The sequence below is a fragment of the Rhinolophus sinicus genome, chromosome 1, assembly GCF_057876585.1.
Source record: "Rhinolophus sinicus isolate RSI-liver-muscle chromosome 1, RSI-T2T, whole genome shotgun sequence".
NCBI classification, from domain to species: Eukaryota; Metazoa; Chordata; class Mammalia; order Chiroptera; family Rhinolophidae; genus Rhinolophus; species Rhinolophus sinicus.
In genome coordinates, this window is record NC_142501.1 from 168,856,793 (window position 1) to 168,876,985 (window position 20,193).

Below are 20,193 nucleotides of genomic sequence, written 5' to 3' on the forward strand. Positions count from 1 at the left end.
AATATAACATGAATGGTTTTGTTAGTTTTGTGAAAGGTTTTTTGAGATGATTAGCTACTACTCTGACACAGTGGTAAAGTGTGTGGTTTTGTATACTTGTAGTTTTAAAAAATGGCTTGCATTGGGAGAGCTTAAAATATTTTATATGTGGAGCATCTCAGTTTCTCATTGCCTTCCCACTTGTTGAAGTGGCATAAAAAACAAACAAAAAAAGGTAAGCCTAAGGGTTTCCTCAACAATGTTTTGAGCATTTACTATGTATAGTCAGGCATTATATTGAAAAACAAACAGATGCATTTGGATAAGCTATCATCTAACTCCCTCCAGCTCTGACATTCAGACTTCAGAGCCACTTGTGAAGGCCTCTATCCAAGAATGACAAGAAAACGATTCAAGACCTAGACAGTTCTTTTTATCCTCTCAATAAGCTTAAGCAGTAATAGGTTCAGTTGAGCTCTCTAGCACATGAATGAAGAAATAAAGGATTAAGAGAAATTAAACAGACTGTCTGAGGTCATAGTATAAATGGTTGAGTGGAATTTAAGTCTAGGTCCTTATGACTGCTTTAGATTGCCTTCTTTCTTAGGGCAAAAAATAAAAGCTAAGCCAATTCTAAATCACTGTGAAAATCCAAAAGGATCAAAACTGCCACTGTTTATAACATCTCCTACTATTCATAACTCCAACAGCTTTCAAAACACCTCCCTCTCATACCATTACATAAATGACTAATTAGCGGGCAATAGAGTATAGCTGTTCAAACAGTGAGTTTTAATTCCTGCTAAGGTTTTTATTAGCAATTAGCTGTGCGATCTCTGGTTAATTACTTACCTTCTCCTCTTATCTGTAAAATGGATATAATAGAAGGTTGGTTGAGTAAATGAGATATTTAAAATGCACAGAGCTATTTATATACAAATGTACATAATAAATGATAGCTATTACTATATCTGAACCAATCATCAGTAAGGGGGGCTGTTTGTAAGGCACTGGCTCTGTAGAATCCTAGAGGATTCAGAATGAAAGGCTACCATACTTAGTATTTGCACAAGCCAGTGACGAATAATCATTTTCTTCTCTCTGTTACACTAAAGAATACTGAGGAAGACCATCCAGAAATGATTTTCAGACTGTGCTGAAGGAAGTACTTTGCATGGTTTTCTTGTCATTCTTGGATAAAGGCCTTCACACTTGGCTCTGAAGACTTAATTTGAGAGCTGGGTGAAGTTAGATGTTAGCTTATCCAAATGCATCTTTTTTTTTTTTTTTTTTTAAGTAATGAATACAAGGTAATGAGTATATCTGGTTTAAATTGATTCAACAGGGCAGATATTAAAAAGGCAGTCTTTAGTCTGACATTTGTCTAACTTCTCAGATCGACTACTTTTAATCCATTTAGCTGTCTATTGCAGAGCTGACTTCAACGCATCTAATAAAGGCTTACAGTGCCATTGCCTGATTAATCAATAGTAGATATTAATCAGTTTTCTCCTGTGACAGCTGAGGATGTAGCTCACTTATTCCTCCCCTAACTCCCTTCTCCATATAGATATATAATTATATTGGGAATATATATAAAAAATATATAATATATATTATAATATGTAATAATTTTATAATATATTATATATAATATTTAATATATACTATAATATTTAATATATACTATAAATATATATTATATATTTAATATATACTATATATTCCCAATATAATTATATATGCATATATATATGTATATATGTATATATATACATATATATGGAGAAGGGAGTTAGGGGAGGAATAAGTGAACTACATCCTCAGCTGTCACAGGAGAAAACGGATTAATATCTACTATTGATTAATCAGGCAATGGCACTATATAATATCAGGAAATATTATTAATATAATATATAATATTAATCATGAAATGGCACTGTATAATATATATTATATATTATAATATATAATATATATATTCCCAATATAATTATGTTATTATCTTTACTACTTTTATTTGGTTGTATTGAAAACTTTTACAATTTTAATGTCTTATTCCAACAAATATATGTTGAAACTTTTGGCTTCTCATTTTGTAAGAGGAGAGTATGCCCTATTTTCCTAGCTGTCCATTTCTATGCCCCAACGTCTAGTATGTGTACATTTACTTTCACAGTGTCAGGACTGGTAATATTTACTTCCTGTTTTATAACTGTAATATTTTCTGTGCTTGATTTATTGGTTGATTCTGAAAACTGAAAGTCAACAAATAGCATTTACATTCTGTGACTAGCTACAGTGGTGTTCCTCAGCATGATGCTGCTTGTTAGATTGTGTGGGACAGACTGGACCAGAAGAAATCACTGTCGTCTCAGAATTATTCATCATTGGCCTTTATGAAATCTGAGGCAGCACAGCGTTAGAGAAAAAAACTCCAAAGTTACATTGGAATACTAGCTCCATCATTCTCTAGGTGTGTAAATTTAGACAAGTTATTTAAACTCTTTGTGCCTCAGTTTCCTTATCTATCAAATATTAATAACCACCTTACAGGATTGTCAAGAAGATTAGAAGAGTTAGCATATATGAAGTATTTAGAACCATGCTTGGTACATTGTAAGTGTTATATGAATTTTGAAAAAAAAAATCAACAATTGGCTTTAGGCACTCATCTTAGAGGAAAATTTGGAGGTAGCCAATGCTGTAAAAGGTTGTTCCTACAAAGTTATTCTGTGCTATGGTCCCTTGTTTTTCTTGGAATATTTCTTACCTGTTGTAAGATTGTGACTTAAAGGACCTAAATTCAAATGCCCCCAATTTCTCTATTTAGAATGGAACAAAAATACAATTACGCTTTCCATAGTGTAATTTTCTCTAATTATTTGCTTTATACCACATTTTCTCATTTCACTATGGTAATGAAGCAAAGGCCCTTATTACAAACTGCACTGCAATGTAAAATGCACAAACTGTCATTCTTGAAAGTAGGTGGAGATCTATTTAGAAATGTAAGGTAATTACGTTCATTTTTTTAATTCAGTAATTTATGTATTGAAAAACAAAGAATTTTTATGTAATTTCTTGGTTTAGTTTTTAAATTACTTTCTGACTTAAACAGAAAAACTAAATCTTATCATAAAAAAGAAAATGGGTCTTTCCCAAAACAAAAGAATCAAAGAAAATGCTCTTACTATACTGTGGGAAGTCTGAAAGGAATTCTTTCTTTTCTTTATACCTTCAAGAAACTCTTTTAGTGTCTTTATTCTTCCTACAAAACACTATTAAGGTATCACTATCAATTCTATTTAATTCAGTTCAACAAATTTAATTACACATTCTATGCGCAAGGCAGCAAGAGGGATATGAATTACCGTTATCCACCGCTTAACAACGTTGTTAAGTGATTTCATCATTGTGTGAACATCAAAGAGTAACTTACACAGACCTAGGTGGTATTGTTACCTATTGTGCACAAGGTCCCGCTGCTTGCTGCAGGAAAGCTCAAATCGAGAGCCGAGGTTGGTGAAAAGAAAAGCAGGTTTTATTCCAAAATGCCAGCCTTAAGGGAAGACAGTGGACTCCCTGTCACAAAGACTGCCTTCCTGCTCTTCATATCGCTAAAAGGTTTTATAGACATGCAAGGAGGGGCAGAGCAAAGGAAGGAGAAATTGGCAGGCAACTTCAGGAAAAAGTGCTTCCTATCGGTTGGTCTTCCCCAGGGTCAGGAGTGAATCCCATACAGATGGAAAAACCCTCCGCAGTTACCCGGCTATGTGTGTACTGACCCGACGTAAACAGAACCATTGGAACCGGTGTGCATAGTAAACAATGTCATCAAGGTTGGGGGGGAGGACAGGGAAGCAAAGAAGGGGAAAAAAAAAAACTTTCATAAAGTCCCCAGCCAAACCACTGTCAAATCGAATTACATCTGAGGTTTAAATTTCAAAAAAAAAAAGATACAGGGTCACTGTTATATAGCTTAGTACACACCTAGGTTACATGGCACAGCCTACTGCTCCTAGACTACAAGCCTGTAGAGTATGTCACTGTACAAAACAACACGATGAGACAGGTTAGTTAGCATGTTGTTAGGTAGACAGGGAAGTCCCTGGTGGAATAAACAAACGACAGCCATATCCTGAAACTTCAGTTTTTGAAACAACCTCTTAGCTCCAGGACAAAATGTAACAGCACCTTGGGGTTAATAAATTATCTTATAAAATTCCTTTTGGCCTAACAAATCGAACAGATCCGATAGCTAGGAATGGGTTATGTTGCTAATGTCTTCAGGATGGGCTAACAGAACAAACCTGATAGTTGAATTCCATTAAAAGGTGTCAACTCCCTTTCCTCAAACAGGCAAGGGAAGGTATAAAAGTAACAGCTTTTGCCTCAGTCACTGGGCACCCCATTTGGGACCCCCTCCTGCTCAGGAGCTCTGAGCCTTTACTTTTAATAAATTATCCTCTTTCTAAAGCTCTTCGCCTCTCCTTGGTCCATGCTTCCATTCTTCGTGTTCAGACACGAGCCCGGCACACTCAAAAATCTCCATCAACGAGATTAAATCAACTGCAAGAGAAAATGACACAACGAATCAAGAGGCTGCTGCTGGCACAACACCGTACTGTTTCGCAGCAAACTTTTGTTTCATAACTAGAGAGAATACACTCTGAAATGTCAATCAATAGTATAGGATAGTAAATATGTAAACTAGTAACAGTCGTTTATTGTTGTCGTCAAGTATTATGTATTGTACATAATTGTATGTGCTATCCTTGGATATAACTGGCAGCATAGTAGGTATGTTCACACCAGCATCACCACAGACATGTGAGTAATGCATTGCTCTGCAAAGTTATGATGACTAAGAAGTCACTAAACAATAGAAATCTTTCAGCTCCATTATAATCCTATGGGACCACCATCATACTTGCAGTCTGTAGTTAACCAAAACTTTGTTATGTGATGCATGACTATAGAGAAAAAGGTATCCATCTCTTTAGGCGTCTACAATCTAAGGAAAAGGACAGACCAGTAAGTTACCCTGCAAGGAGGGGGGGAACAAAACAAATACTTGAATAGAAACGGAAACAAAAAAGTGCTATGGGAGTAAGGGGAGAGAGATTTGATTTCAGGTTAGGAATGGCTTACTATGAGACAGGTTAGCATGTTACTAGGTAGACAGGGAAGTCCCTGGTGGAATAAACAAAAAAAGCAGCCATATCGTGAAACTCCAGGTCCTGGAATGTCTCCTTCACTCCAGGACAGAGGTATAAGAATATGCCTTGAGGTTAATAAATTCTCTCAAATACCCTTTGGCCAGACAAAGGAGCAGATCTGATAGGAATAGGTTATTTCGTTAATCCCTTGAGCATGGGCAAACATGGGCAAACAGGACAAACCTGATAGGTGAATTCCATTAGAAAGCTCCAGCCCCCTTCCTCAAGCAGACAAGGGCAGGTATAATAGTAAGAACTTTTGCCTCAGTCACTGGGCTTCCCAGTTTCAGGTATCCTCTCCCACTCGAGAGCTGGAACCTCTTCTCCTGCCTCTAATAAACTATCTTCCTTTACAACTCCTTGCCTCTCCTGGGTCCGTGTGTCTATTCTTCGGCTTCAGGAAACACGATCCTGGCCCACACCCAGAAATTGCCGGCAGATCCTACATCATCTGGAGGATTGATTTGAGTTATGTCCTGAGGGTGAGTAGGATTCTAACAGGCAGAGTAGGAATTTGGGGAGGGGCATTTCAATCTTGCTCCTAAATCCAACTAGGAAAAAAAAAAGTTATTTTTGAAAGTCACTATTCTAGTCCACTCTGAATTAATCAAAAAACTTCTTTGTTTCTAAAGTATTTAAAAGAAGCTAAGTCTCGTTGATTGTACTGCCCAGAAATCTAGTGACAATATTAGTCAAACTTGATCTATCCACGTTTTAATTATTTCTTTTTGGATATTGTACTAGACTGTTTCAAATCAATGTAACCACTATTTTTGAGCATCTTCTCTGTGCCAGGTACATATTTCTCTTTCTAAGGACTTCTCCATTTCTAATTCCTTCACTGAATCATCTTTTGCCTCCATTTCAATTCGATTCAGCAAGCATTTATTGAATGTCTGTATGTGCCAGTAGCTGCACAAAGTGATAGGTGTGACAATATTAATATTTAGAAGGAGCAAACAGTCCAATGTGTGAAACACGTATGCGAAATGATGACTGCTGAACAGTGTGAAAAGTACTGAGAGGTAAAGAGGGTTAATGGGGTTAACGGGGTTAAAGGAGGCTCAAAGAAAGGAGTAGTCACTTCTCCCTATGCAGGTTAGGGAATGCTTCACAGGCAAACTTAAGTAGGAGTTCATCACATTAGTGCATAGGAAGAGAAGGGAGAGCACTTGTAGCACAGGGTACAGGGCATGCAAGGGCATGATGCGTATGACATGGCATGTTCTGGGAACCGTGTAAGATTCTAGGAGGAGGAGAGATGGGAGATGAGACTGAGCAGGTGGACTGAGGCCAAGTCTTGTAGGGTTTTCTACGTCAGAGGCTAGAATATGACATCCGGTTGGAGATCAGGCATATTGGTACATTTTAAACAGTAGGACAACATGATTGAGTACTTTATCCATGTAACAAATTACTACATACCTCCTCTGTGCCAATGGTTGTGATAGGTCCTGGGTTTAGAGGGGCAGTGTGTCGTGGTAGCAGAGGTTAAGAGCACTGATTTTGGAGTGAAATTTCTAGTGTTTGAATTATGGCTCCGTCGTAACTACCTTCATCACCTTGGGCAAGTTACTTAATCCCTCCACACCTCATTTGCCTCACCTATAAAATGCTGATAAGAATCTAACTTTTAGGATTGCTGTGAGGATAAATCTATTAATATACACAAAACACTTGGACGAGTTTGCTATCATTGTTGTTGTTATAATTTTGAATAAAACCACCCACTCTCTGTCCTTGTGAATCTTACCCCCTGGTAAGGAAGGTAGAAAATGAAGTAATAACCTATATGAATATGTAATCACAAATTTGCTATTATAAAAATTCTATGGAAGAGTCAGAGGGGTGCTTTGACAGAAAAACAGGGAGGAGGGAGGGATGCTTTCTTTATTTACGGTGGCCAGAGGAGGAGATATTGAATCTGAAGTCTGAAGAATCTGTCAAATACTCTCTTCTCTAGACATTTAACCTAAGCCCAGAACTTCAATTTTCACTTCTCTGTGATTGTATCTTAGTCCGTTCAGTTTGCTATAACAGAATGCCATAGGCTGGGTGGCTTATAAACAACAGAAATCTGTTTCTGACAGTTCTGGAGGCTGAACTGAGGTAAGTTTAAGATCAAGCTGCCAGCAGATTGGCATCTGGTGAGAACCTGCTTCTTGGTTTATAGATGGCTGTCTTCTCCCAGTGTCCTACCTCCGGGAGGTATGGCCCTTCTTCCAAATATCATCACATTGGGGATTGGGTTTAAATGTACGAATGTGGAAGTACACAAATATTCAATATATAGCAGAGTAACTCACAGATGTGCTGCTTTGGACTTGACCTTTGCCCTGAACTTTATACATTTTATCCCATTTCCTGTTGCACGTTTACGCCTCAAGTTCTCTCACAACAATCTAACTATACTCTATCTTCTTCTTAAAGACTATGAGGAAAATGCCACTCCAACAACTTGTTTTTCTTTCATATTTTTGCATAAACTTTAAAATGTGTAATAACCAAATAAAGCCACAAAAACATATGGACTATTAAAGAAAATAGAAAGACAAAGTCATCTAGTTTTAAAAGCTACTGCTTTATCAAAAGGTTATTTTCATTATGTAGCTGTATGATAAATTTATTTCTGTTCCTGGGTTTAGGAGGCCCAGGTACGAGAGAGTAGAGAAGTGGAGGCAGCTTGATGTAATGTAGTGTCTTTAAAATATTTTATGTCACAATTCACAGAAAGAAATATGTTTCACACTGAGAGGCAATACATATGTACAAGTGCAAAGGCCCTGAGGTGGGATGTGCCTGGTACGTTTGAGTGAAACACGTATGGCATTTAAAGTCAGACTGGCATGGGGTTTCTGACCCTACACGTACCTACCGGTCATTAGGCCTAGGACAAAGAACCAAATATTTGTTTCTAGGCTTTTTTTTTTTTCCTCTAAGCCTTGGAGACAACTTGATTTAAAAAATAATTTCTAAACTTTATGCTTTCCTTTAACGTTATTTGAAATTACTGAACAAAAGAATTCAATTAATTAATGTTGAAGTATGTCTTTGGGAACTAATATCAAAGATAATTAATCATGTTAATGTTTAAGATATGTTTCCCCTTCAAACTGCACATTTTCCTAGAGATCCTGATTACGTAGGCCTCTTTTTGCGCTCTGGTCCATTTTCACCCTCAGTAAGAATCAGTTATTCATGCCCAGTGGGTCTCAGAAGTTTTCTCGTTTGTGATATTGGCATCATAACTCTAGCGTCCACAGTACACCTCCTCCCTGGGAAACTGTTTGAAAGAAGTGTATATTTTGCGGCAGGTTTGTTTAAAACTGGTCCCCTTATTTCTAGTCACACCTAATGCTGGAGGGTAAATGGGAGTATAGCTTTTCTTTAGTCTTCAGCTTTTCTCTGTAATTTTTTTGTAGCATAAATGATTAAGGAATGATATTTAAATGTATTCCTCAATAATGGGGCAATGAATAACATTTGAATAGTATTTTGGAAGATAAACATAATTGTATTCCCTAGATTCTTTTAAAAAAAGAGTACTTTTTCATTGACCTGGAATATTAAACCTAATTCAATGCCCTGGATTGTAAAGGTGATAAGTCTATATTGATTGAATCAAAGATTAGAGGATCAAATAGGCACAAAAGTTAATAATTTCTAAGAATAATTTAGCCACAGTAGTGAAAAGTTTCGGAAAAACAGTGATCTATCAAAATGACCAGTAAGAAAATATCCTATAAGAAAATTGTCTAAATCTGTACTCTGAGGAAAGTATCAGTAAATCCATCAATGGGATTATAAAGTTGTCAAACTAAATATATCTTAAACCAGTCAGTTGTTCTGGATCTATCAAGTTTTCTGCCTCAGAAATGAGACCTGAATTTGAACCCGGATTTCTTATCTGAGAATTTCTTATATAACTGTGCAAACTATACAATTTTTAATCTAGGTTTTGAGAGAGGTTGCCATTTACACTCTGTACCGGAATTTAACACTGTTTTTTTTTTTTTTTAATCTAATTTGCTTACTGTTTTCTGCTAAGTGACTCAGAGTAAACTTTGTACCAAGAGAAAGAGGTTCTGAATTTTTCCTATAATCTCCCCCTTTGTTTTATTCTAATTTGTTTTCCTCTTCAGGCTACTCTGGATATTCATTATAACTTGATTCATTTCATATGAAATTATTCCCTTATGCAGAGATGAGGAGGTAAATAAAAGCTTGCAGGGCTGTTTGCCCTTGACTTATAACCCTGGGAACTAGAGTGAATTTGCTTAATTCAATTCTTCTTTCACACTATTGAGCAGTTTACTTCCTGGTAAGCAAAAGCTCTCAACACTATTCTATTTTTGTCACCTTTATTGTCTACAGACTTCCAAAGCACAAAGGGGTTTATACACTTGATTTTGCCTGGAGCTATGTAACGCTGCCCGAACCTTGGTTTTATTATCTCTCTTGTGTGAATTGTAAGAATCTATTTACTGTGCCTTAACTATCTACCTGCTAGTGATAACCTTTGAGAGGTCACCGCTCTTTCATAAACCTTGACATCACGTCCTTGAGAACTGCCAAATCTACCATTATTGTGCAATGGTAAAAACCAGTTACATGTTGGAGACTAATGTGCAGAGAAAAGACTAGAATAAGGCCAAAAAATGATAGATTGGTCTTTTACTCATTTCTCTTTTTTACCACCCATTCCTAGGGTTGTGTTCATGACCTTTATATCCCTAGTAACTGCACTGCATCCCAACCTCAGCTTGGAGCCTCCCACACTCTCACCAGCTCCCCTCATCTGCCATCTCACTCACTTGAATACACCCACTGCAGCAACTACATGATTGGTATCCTGCAAGCAGCTGACTCATCCACTTCCTGATTACCCCACTCAGTTGTTCCCCCATCTCCATACTCAGCTTAGATCCAAACTCCCACATTGTAGTCAATTATCCTTTCTCACTTCCTCTAGACTCACCTAGTGAAGACCCAGCCCTCATTAAACCCTGCTGTCTTCTATGCTGTGCTTGCACCAAGAAGCTGAACATTTCGGAACACAAATAAACTGTTAAAAGCAAGACAACAGGTGCAAAATGGAGTCACTTATGCTAAGCCCTGTGTCACCATGCCTAGATTTAACGCCTATGTAATGCAGGGTCTTAGCTCCCGCTCCCCACACATGAACACAGGATATGGTGAGGCCAAAAAGGAACAACAACAGAACCATAGATAGCAGAGTCATACCACTATATTCTCGATGGTGGCTGGTTGAGACACAAAAGCAAACATCTACCAGTACCCCAACAGGGGGTCTTCCTGCACCCCAGTCTCGCAGGCGGCCAGGCAAGACACCTGTGGAAGTAGGATCCACATGATCTGCAATCTGCTATCCACTGTTGCTAACCCCACTTGCTAGCTGCAACCCGCTGTCTGCTTCTCTGTCAACCAACCAACCCCCTAGCATAGCCACGGCAGTTATATTAATGGCTAATGGCTAACTGGTAACAGCTAATGCCACCCAGCCTCAGCGGAAGGCCATCTGATTACAGCTGATGGCCATATAATAACCGAGCCAGCACCTTTCCACGTGAGGCCGAGAGCCAGGAAACTGCTCTCTGAGACTCTGTCCCCACAACCTAACAATTAGTTTCCCGGGAATGGAATCGTCAATCAGTCAATCTGGAATTATTGGACAGCACTAGTGAAACAATCTGCTTGATTTACTCCTACTGCACCCATAGTATAACTTCTTTGTTCTACTTTCTCCTGCCTATGGAAGTCTTTCTTTGTTTTAGTATATGTGCTGCCGAAGCGAGCACAAAGTCTTTCATTGTTGTACAGCTCCTCAGAGCTCCTTTCAATGTACTAAATGGGATGCTGCCCCGTTCTTGAACTGTTGAATAAAACCAATAAGATCTTTAAAATTTACTCAGTTGAATTTTATTTTTTAACAAAACAAACAACAACCTCAATGATGCAGAGTGAATTTGTGAACACAAATTTCAGATGGGTGTGAAATACTCCCTGGAGGAAATTTCCTATGATGCTTTCTTTCCCACTCTCTGAAAGAGGCCCTGTCTCATGTTGTCCTCTCTCTTCAAACTGCCTATACTCTCTTCCCTACCCTGACTCTCAGCTGATGAACCTGTCTCAACTGACAAAAAGAGAAGCAATGATAAGGAATGTCCTCATCCTCTAAGTACCAAATCAATCAGCCTCTCTGCCTCAGACTTCTCTACCTCCTCTTCTGTTCCTACAGATGGAGTGTCCCTGCTCCTATGTCCTCCACGGGGAAACTCCTCCACTGGGCGCTCGATCCCATTGCGTCCTGCTGCTGCTGTCCTTCCAGCCTTCGGAAGAGCTTCACTTTTGCAATTATTCCCTCTTCTTCCTGTTGGAGCTGAGTTTTAAACTGCAAGTAGCTCTCTGCCTGGAAGGCAAGTCCTTCTCCAGAGCCCTAGGCATCAGCTCTATGACATTATTGTTGAATCATTTTCTAGCCATCAAGGAGGAAAAACTTTTCTGTTACCCTCTTATGTCAAGTAATTGAGGTTTTGTGAATTAAACACACACACACAGATTAGCAAGAGAAAAGACGGGAGTTCACAGAAAAATGTGATTTAAGCAGCAGGTTAGAATTAGGGACTTATATACCATTTTAATAGGGGAAGGGGAGAGGCAGCAGGGCACTCATGAGAAAACAAATGACTTTTAGGTAAAATAAATAGGCCCTTAGGAGAATACATGGGAGATACGGTAGTTCTGTGAAAACGTCTGTGACAATCTTCCCTGGTTGTGAAACTCCCCAATCTCCTTGTGAGATGATTTATGACAACTGGGTTTTTTGGAAGGCTCTGCTTGAGTGGATAAGAAGTTCACTAAAAAGCCTATTATTCTCAAGTGCCTTCAACTGAAAATAATTTTTATGCTACAGTGGCATTGTGGGGACAGAGTCCCAGAGAGCAGTTTCCAGGCTTTCGGCCTCACGTGGAAAGGTGCTGGCCCGGGTAGTAGATGGCCATCAGCTGTGGCTAATTGACCATCAGCTGTAACCAGTTAGCCAATTGGCCACTGATATAACTGCCATGGCTGGGTTGGTTGGTCATTCGGTAGGGTGGCAGGCAGAGAAGCGGACAGCACGTTGCAGGTCGTGTGAATCCGGCCACCAGTGAGACTATAGTGGTATGACTCCCCTACCCATGGCTCCGTGGGTGTTCCTTTTTGGCCTCACCATATCCTGCGTTCTTATGTGGGGAGCGGGAGCAGAGACCCCGCAGGCTGCCCCGCATGACAAAGGCGCAGCGAGCAGGGTCTCCTGCACAATAGGCATGTTCTTCACCCCTTCACAGCGTTGTGCTGAATCACTGTCATTGGCATACAAACACTCCTATCTTAAAAAACAATAAACTCTGCCTTTATCACAACCCTTTCCACCTACCACTGCATTTCTCAACTCTCCTTCACAGGAGCCAGAGGGATATTTTAAAAATGAAAATTAGATCCTGTCAGTCTCCTGATTAATTTACTCAGGCCTCTCATTGCACTAAGCATAAAATGCAAACTCCTTTTCCTCTTCTGCAAAGTTCTACATGACGTGGTCTCTGCCTGCTTCCCTGCTCACATTTAATCCTCTCATCAGCACAACTATGTCTTCCATAGAAACTAAACATAGAACGCAATTTCTTTGAGACTTATGAATAGTAGACATAAACAAGATTTCTTTGGGACAGATGTGTAAGAGACAACGAACCAAAGGAGATTTACTAATCCAATGCAATTGGGACAGCTATTTGAAAGTTGTGCCTTGAGTGTATGTGGGGGCAGAGCCTCAGAAAGTAGTTTCCAGGCTCTCAGCCTCACATAGACAGGTGCTGGCTCAGGTAGTAAATGGCCAACTGTGATTGCATGGCCATCAGCTGTGGCTAGTTGGCCGTCAGCTGTAACCAGTGAGCCATTGGCCACAATATAACTGCTGTGGCTATGAGAGAGGAGAAAGAGAAAGAATGGGGCTAGCAAGAAGATGGCGGCTGGGCTGGCAAGCGTGGATGGCGGTTTGCGGACAGTGTGGATCCAGCCTCCAGTGAGAGTATAGTGCCGTCAGAGAGAATATAGTGGTATGACTCCCCTACCTATGGCTCCGTGGGTGTTCCTTTTCGGCCTCACCATATCCTGCGTTATGTGGGGAGCGGGACCAGAGACCCTGCAGGCCGTCCCGCACGACAAATGGCGCAGCGAGCAGGGTCTCCCGCACGACAGTGTATTAAAGGCTACCTTACTGGCATGACAGAGTTAATGCAGCCTCCTTGGGTCACCTAGTTACTTGACTTTTCATGATCAGCCCCTTGGTATTTAGAAGGGCCAAGTAATTGCCTGATTTTCAAACAGCAAGGAACTGTCTGCCATGGAAGGCACAGTCCTGCGCCAGAGCCCCAGGGCTTTTGCTCTGTGAGTGCACACAACTTCCTTATCCACCCGGGGTAGCTCATGCCCAAACTGTCTGCAGGGCCATAAGGACCAAGAAGCACGCAAACTTGCAGCATAGTCTGGACCTGACATAGAGCACTCTGTTACTCTGGCAACACAGCCTTCTGAGTTAATCAAGTAAAGTGTCCAAGACGTATTCCCAACAGCTGTCTTTATGTATATGCCACTTTCAGAACCCAAAGAGGCCATGGCGCTTTGTTCCTCTTTGTTAGTGGTGGTTATGAAATGCAAATATTACCTAGCATTTTACCACCACCTAGATTCTACAATTGATATTTACTATGTCATATCCTTGAAGTCATTCATCCATTTAGCTTTACATTTCAAAAATCTACACACATAAGACCAGCACACACTTGTGCTCGGTATTTAATGGTAAAATGTAAATCTGTTATAAGTACAATAAAACATAAATTCTGCATACCCATGCACTACTTGAATGTGGATTCGTCAAAATGACTACCAGCAATATGTCTATTGCCTCAAATAGGCAAGCACACGTAAACGGGGGTGCTTGTGAATGCAACGTCCCCATACAAAATCTCCTGGAGTGGGAAGGGAGGGGGACAAATGGGCAGGGTTCTGGGCCACACAAATTAACTCTAGTATCTGCTTCAGCCTACCTTTAACCAGGGCAGGAAAAGCTTGATGGCATCAATGGGGAATCCTGTGTCACGTTTCCTACAGAAGGAAGAATATGGGGGCCGTTCTCTAGAATTGGTAGACTATGTCTATATAGGAGTGATTTGGACTCAGGGGAAGAATATGGCCTGGAGTTCCCCTACTCAGTCATGGGGACACTACCATATCCTCCATATAGTCCTAGCTCTTAAACTCAGTACCTGGAGTTTTATTTTTCCATGTGCTACTATGGCACTTTTAATTTATCTCCTTGTTAAACATTAATGTCCCATTTTAAAGAAAATTAGTTTCAGGTATAAAAAACATTGTAATAGACATTTATCATTTATATCCCTCACACAGTGATAACCCCCCTTCCCCAATCTACTACCACTCTGACATTGCATACAGCCATTACATTTACATTGTCTCTATTCCTAATGCTGCTGTACTCCACTTGTAAATATATATATATATATAAATATATATAAAAAAAAAAATATATATATATATATATATATATATATATATATATATATATATATAATTATAGTTGACATTCATTATTGTTCAGCTTCAGCTTCAGGTGTACAGTGCAGTGATCAGGCATCTACATCATCCCTGAGCTGGTCTCCCTAATGAGACAAGTGTCCAACAGTTACCCTACAAAATCTTTACACCATTATTGACTACATTTCCCAAATTGACTTTCATATCCCCGTGGCAATCTTGTGGTTACAGACTGTGCTTTCTAATCCCCTCCACCTTCCCCCTTATTCCCCCCCCCATCTAGCACCCTCAGTTTTCCTCTATATCTCTAAGACTGTTTCTGATTAGTTTGTTCATTTATTCTTTTCTTTAGATTCCACATATAAGTGAGATCATATGGTATTTGTCTTTTCTCTGTCTGACTTATTTCACATAGCATAATGTTCTCTAGGTCCATTCATATTGTTGCAAATGGTAAGATTTCATGCTTCTTTATGGCTGCTTAATACTCCATTGTGGAAAATGTACCACAGTTTCTTAATCCAGTCATCTACCGATGGGCATTTTGGTGGTTTCTATGTCTTGGCTATTGTGTATAGTGCTGCAATAAACATAGGGGTGCATAAATTTTTTCAAATTAGAGTTTTGGATTTCTCCAGATAGATACCTAGGAGTGGAATTGCTGGGTCATAAGGTAGTTCCATTTTCAGTTCTTTGAGATACTGCCATACTGTTTTCCATAGTGGATGCACCAATCTGCAATCCCACCAACAGTGCACAAGGGTTCCCATTTCTCCACATCCTCGCCAGCATATATTGTTTGTTGATTTATTGACGATAGCCATTTTGACTGGTGTGAGGTGGTATATCATTGTGTTTTTTATTTGCATTTCTCTAATGATTAGTAAGGTTGAGCATTTTTTCATATGTCTATTTGCCATCTGTATGTCCTCTTTAGAAAAATGTCTCTTCATGTCCTCTGCCCATTTTTCAATTGAATTGTTTGTTTTTTGGGAGTTGAGTTGAGTGAGTTTTTAAATAAATTTTGGATATTAACCCCTTATCAGATATATCACTGGCAAATATTTTCTCTCATTCAGTAGGATCCCTTTTTGTTTTATTGATGGTTTCCTTTCCTGTGAAAAACTTTTTAGTTTGCTGTAATCCCACATGTTTATTTTTTCTCTTATTTCCCTTCCCCAAGGGGATTAATGTCCCATTTTGGATATTGTTTCCTAGCAAGCCTAGCCACAAAGCTACAAAGGGAATTCCAGTTTTCTGGCAAGCTTTAAATGCTGCACACATTAATCTCAATAAATATTCCAGTGGTTGGGACCATTGGGCTACCAAAGATTTGATTACTGTGTTGATATGGGTTAGAGACTTGGCCATTAAAGAGATTTATATTTGAAAATGGCACACAGATTTTGAAAGTGGAGGGTGGTGGGACAGGGTCTCTTCCCAGAGAGAATTAAACCTCTTTTAATTTATAATTTGACCATTTAATTTTCTGTTTGCACTGTGGTACAGTTCAAGTGGCTGAATCAGTAAGATGTCTGCCAAATCCTTTAGCAAGCAATATGTAAATATGCAGTAGTCAACTATAATCAAATCACTTTTCTGTGCCAGAAGGAATGCCTTTTAGGAATGCTACTGTATTAGGAGTGCAGCTTTCTTGTGAGCATGTGCAGGACTGCCTAAGGGCCTACTCTAAAGACCTGTGTCATTTTACATTTTTACCAGTATTTTGTGTTGACCTTTTCCCCTCTACCCCTGTTCACTTCAGGTGAAAATGATCCATCCCTTTTGATAAATTCATGTTAACTCTTAAAAACAAACAAACAAACAAACAAACAAACAAACTAGATATATAGAAGATGCCCTACTCAAACTAGTTACAAATGAAATGCACATACACTCCAATAGACTGGAGAAATAGAAGGTGGAAAGATAGGGATGGGAACTCATAATTATGGACATATGTCCAGATAACTCTTATAGTCCTCCTTGCAGCCCTGCTATTGTACGCAGTAGTTTTGATTTGATGTAAATCCATGTTTCTAAGTTCTTTCTCTAACAATATTGATAAGAGGTTATTTATGCAACCTTATGGAGCTCACTTTAAGGAAAAAATTATCGACTTAAAATACGGAAACAAAAATGTGTTTTGTTCTTCAACTAGCTGTTAAATAAGCTAACGTTGTTTCTTCCATGTAACAACCCTAACAATAAAAACTTTGGAAAACACTTGTTTTCAACTGCAAAAGAGCATCCTTTGAAATCTCTTTTATGTAGCACATAGTAACATTTGCAAAGATTTTCCTTGAACAATTTTCTTGTCTAAGAAAAACCTGAGAGTCAACAAGGCCTTCATTTTTTTTTTTTTGTAAATGTTCTATTAGAGGATGGTTTGTTGGGCTTTTCAAATGTCCTGATCATGCCCAGTCCCATTTTATAACTGATTTCATTGAGAACATGCTTAGCTCTTTGTATAGAAGACTAAGTTTGATTGTTGGTTCCTACTTTGCTGATGCAAGCTACATTACAGATATATTTATTATTTAGATACAGATGAACTATGACTTGTGAAGACATTTATTGTATGGACTATTGCATAGAGGTGGGTTAGGAAGATTCTTAGGGAAAACTGTGCAGGGGTCTCACTGTAGTAGTTCTGTATCTTTTGACTAGCCCTGTAGTTGTACTAGTAGATTCCCTAAGAAAGGGAGGGGGAAGGAAGAGAGAACTTGATTTACTGAGTACTTATATGTGCCAGATATCCCGCTAACAGGACTGCATAAGGGCTTTTCCTTTTTCTCCATTTTATGCCTAATTGACTCCTATTCTTCCTTCTGATCTCACCTCAAGTATTACTTCTTAAGTGGACTTTGACCAAATCTCCTTATTATAAATTCTTAGAGCACTATGAACCTCTCTTCATAATATCAATCATAGTTGCAACCTAACATTTACGTGTGATTATTTTACCAATGTCTTTCCCCCCAACTAGCCTGTAGATTCATGAGGGCAGTGCTCTTGATTGGTTTTGCCCATCATTGTATCCACAGTACCTACCACAGGGCTCACACACATCAGGTGTTTAATAAATATTTATTGAACAAATGCATGGTTAAGAATTTGAGTTTATAGTCAGACAGACCTAAACTTCAGTCCCGCTATAGTAGGTTGAATAATGACCCCAAAGGATATGAGGTTCTAAACACTGGAATCCGTGAATGTTACCCAATATGGAAAGGGTTCCTTGTAGATGTAAGTAAGGATCCTGAGATGGTGAGATTAACCTAGATTATACAGGTAATCACTAAATGAATTCACAAGTGTCCCTACAAGAGAGAGTCAGAGAGAGAATTGACACAAACAGAAAAGGGGAAGGCAGTGTGACCATTTGGAGTGTTGCACAACTCTGGAATGCAGCAGCCACCAGACGCTGGGAAAGGCAAAGAATAGATTGTTCCTAAGAGCCTCCAGAAGGAGCGTGGTTTTGCCAACAACTTAATTTGGGCACAGTGAAACTGAGTTAAAACTTCTGGTCTCCAGAACTGTGAGAGAATAAATTTCTATTGTTTTACACCACTAAATTTGTGGTAATTTGTTACAGCAGCCCTGGGAAATGAATACACCTGACTTTACAAATTATTAAACAGGCTGTGTGATCTTGGGCAAGTTATTTAACTTTTTGGAGTCTATATCCTCATCTCTAAAGTAGGGACAATCACATGAGCCCTCTTGGGGTTATTGTCAGGGTTAAATGTGGTACTATGTGTAAAGTGCATAGCAAATAGTAGTTACCATATTTTAAGTGCTTGAAAAGAATAATGTTACATTTTAAAAATATTTAACAAAATTTATCTTCTTTTTTTTTTTTTTTTTAAAGATTTTATTGGGGGAAGGGGAACAGGACTTTATTGGGGAACAATGGTCAAATTGTTGTCCTTTCAGTCTTAGTTGTGGGGGGTTCTGTTCAGCTCCAGGTCCAGTTGCCGTTGCTAGTTGCAGGGGGCGCAGCCCACCATCCCTTGCGGGAGTCGAACCAGCAACCTTGTGGTTGAGAGGACAGGCTCCAACCAACTGAGCCATCCGGGAGCTCAGCGGCAGCTCAGCTCAAGATGCCGTGTTCAATTTTAGTTGCAGGGGGCGCTGCCCACCATCCCTTGCGGGAGTCGAGGAATTGAACTGGCAACCTTGTGGTTGAGAGCCCACTGGCCCATGTGGGAATCGAACCGGCAGCCTTCAGAGTTAGGAGCACGGAGCTCTAACCGCCTGAGCCACCGGGCCGGCCCCAAAATTTATCTTCTTTAATTCTCATAGTTCTATGATGTTGAGTACCATATTTTCTCCTCATTTTACAGGTTTTCTTCTCATTTTACAGGTGAGTAAACAGGCACAGGGAAGTTAAATAATTTGCACAAATTACATGGTCAAAGTAAAAAATATTATGAGGATAATACTTTAAAAATATTTTTAGATGTGTTTTTTATATTCTGGGTATCTTATTGCCCTGGGACACCCTGTCCATTGGCATAATGGTTTCAGTGTTTCAGGGGGAAGAATAGATATGAATTAGAACAAAGAAGTGACTGTCAAATGGGATTTCTGAGTCTTTAGCACAGGATTAATTTTGAAAGCTATGCTTTGTCAAGTGAAAAAGGGTCTTAAAATTTCCTTCAATATGCATTAACTTATTAAGAAACAGAATTGGTGGATATGAAGTCTCCCCTGATTGAAAGAACACAAAAGATATGAACAAAATCCTTGCCATAAGGGAAGAGAAAGAAGGAAACTGGCTACTTCTGACCCAGAGGATTATGGGAAAGAAGACAGAGATGACAGTAGTGGGAGTATCTTGAATCTAGTAACCTGACTTTCCATTCTAAACCCTGCCCTATTGTTGCTGTTTATCCAGTTACAACTTTTAGAGTACCTGCTCCTCTATGTCATAAGGAATAAAGTTTGGTGGAGTATTAATGGCTTTCCTAATTTGAATTACCATGGCCTAGAATATTTTATATGATTTGGCTCTTGTGTCAAGATTTTTACATAAAATAAACCCGATCATAGTACTTTAGCCAAATAGTGGCTTATTTTTCCTCATTAGTCCCGAAGCAGGCTATCCAGGACTGGTGCAAGTACTTGAGGGTCATAAAAGACTCAGGCTCCTTCTTGCACCCTATTCTGCCATCCATAGATGTGGCTTTTGTCTTTATGGTCTCAAGATGGCTGCTCCTTCTCTAGGAATTGTGTCCTCCTTTCCAGCAGGAATAAAGGAAGGAGGGGAAATGGCAAAGGGTTAATAGTTTCTGCCAAATGAGCCCTTTTTCACCAGGAAAAGAATAGTCTTCCCAGAGACCCACCCGGTAGGCTTCCACTTTCATCTCAT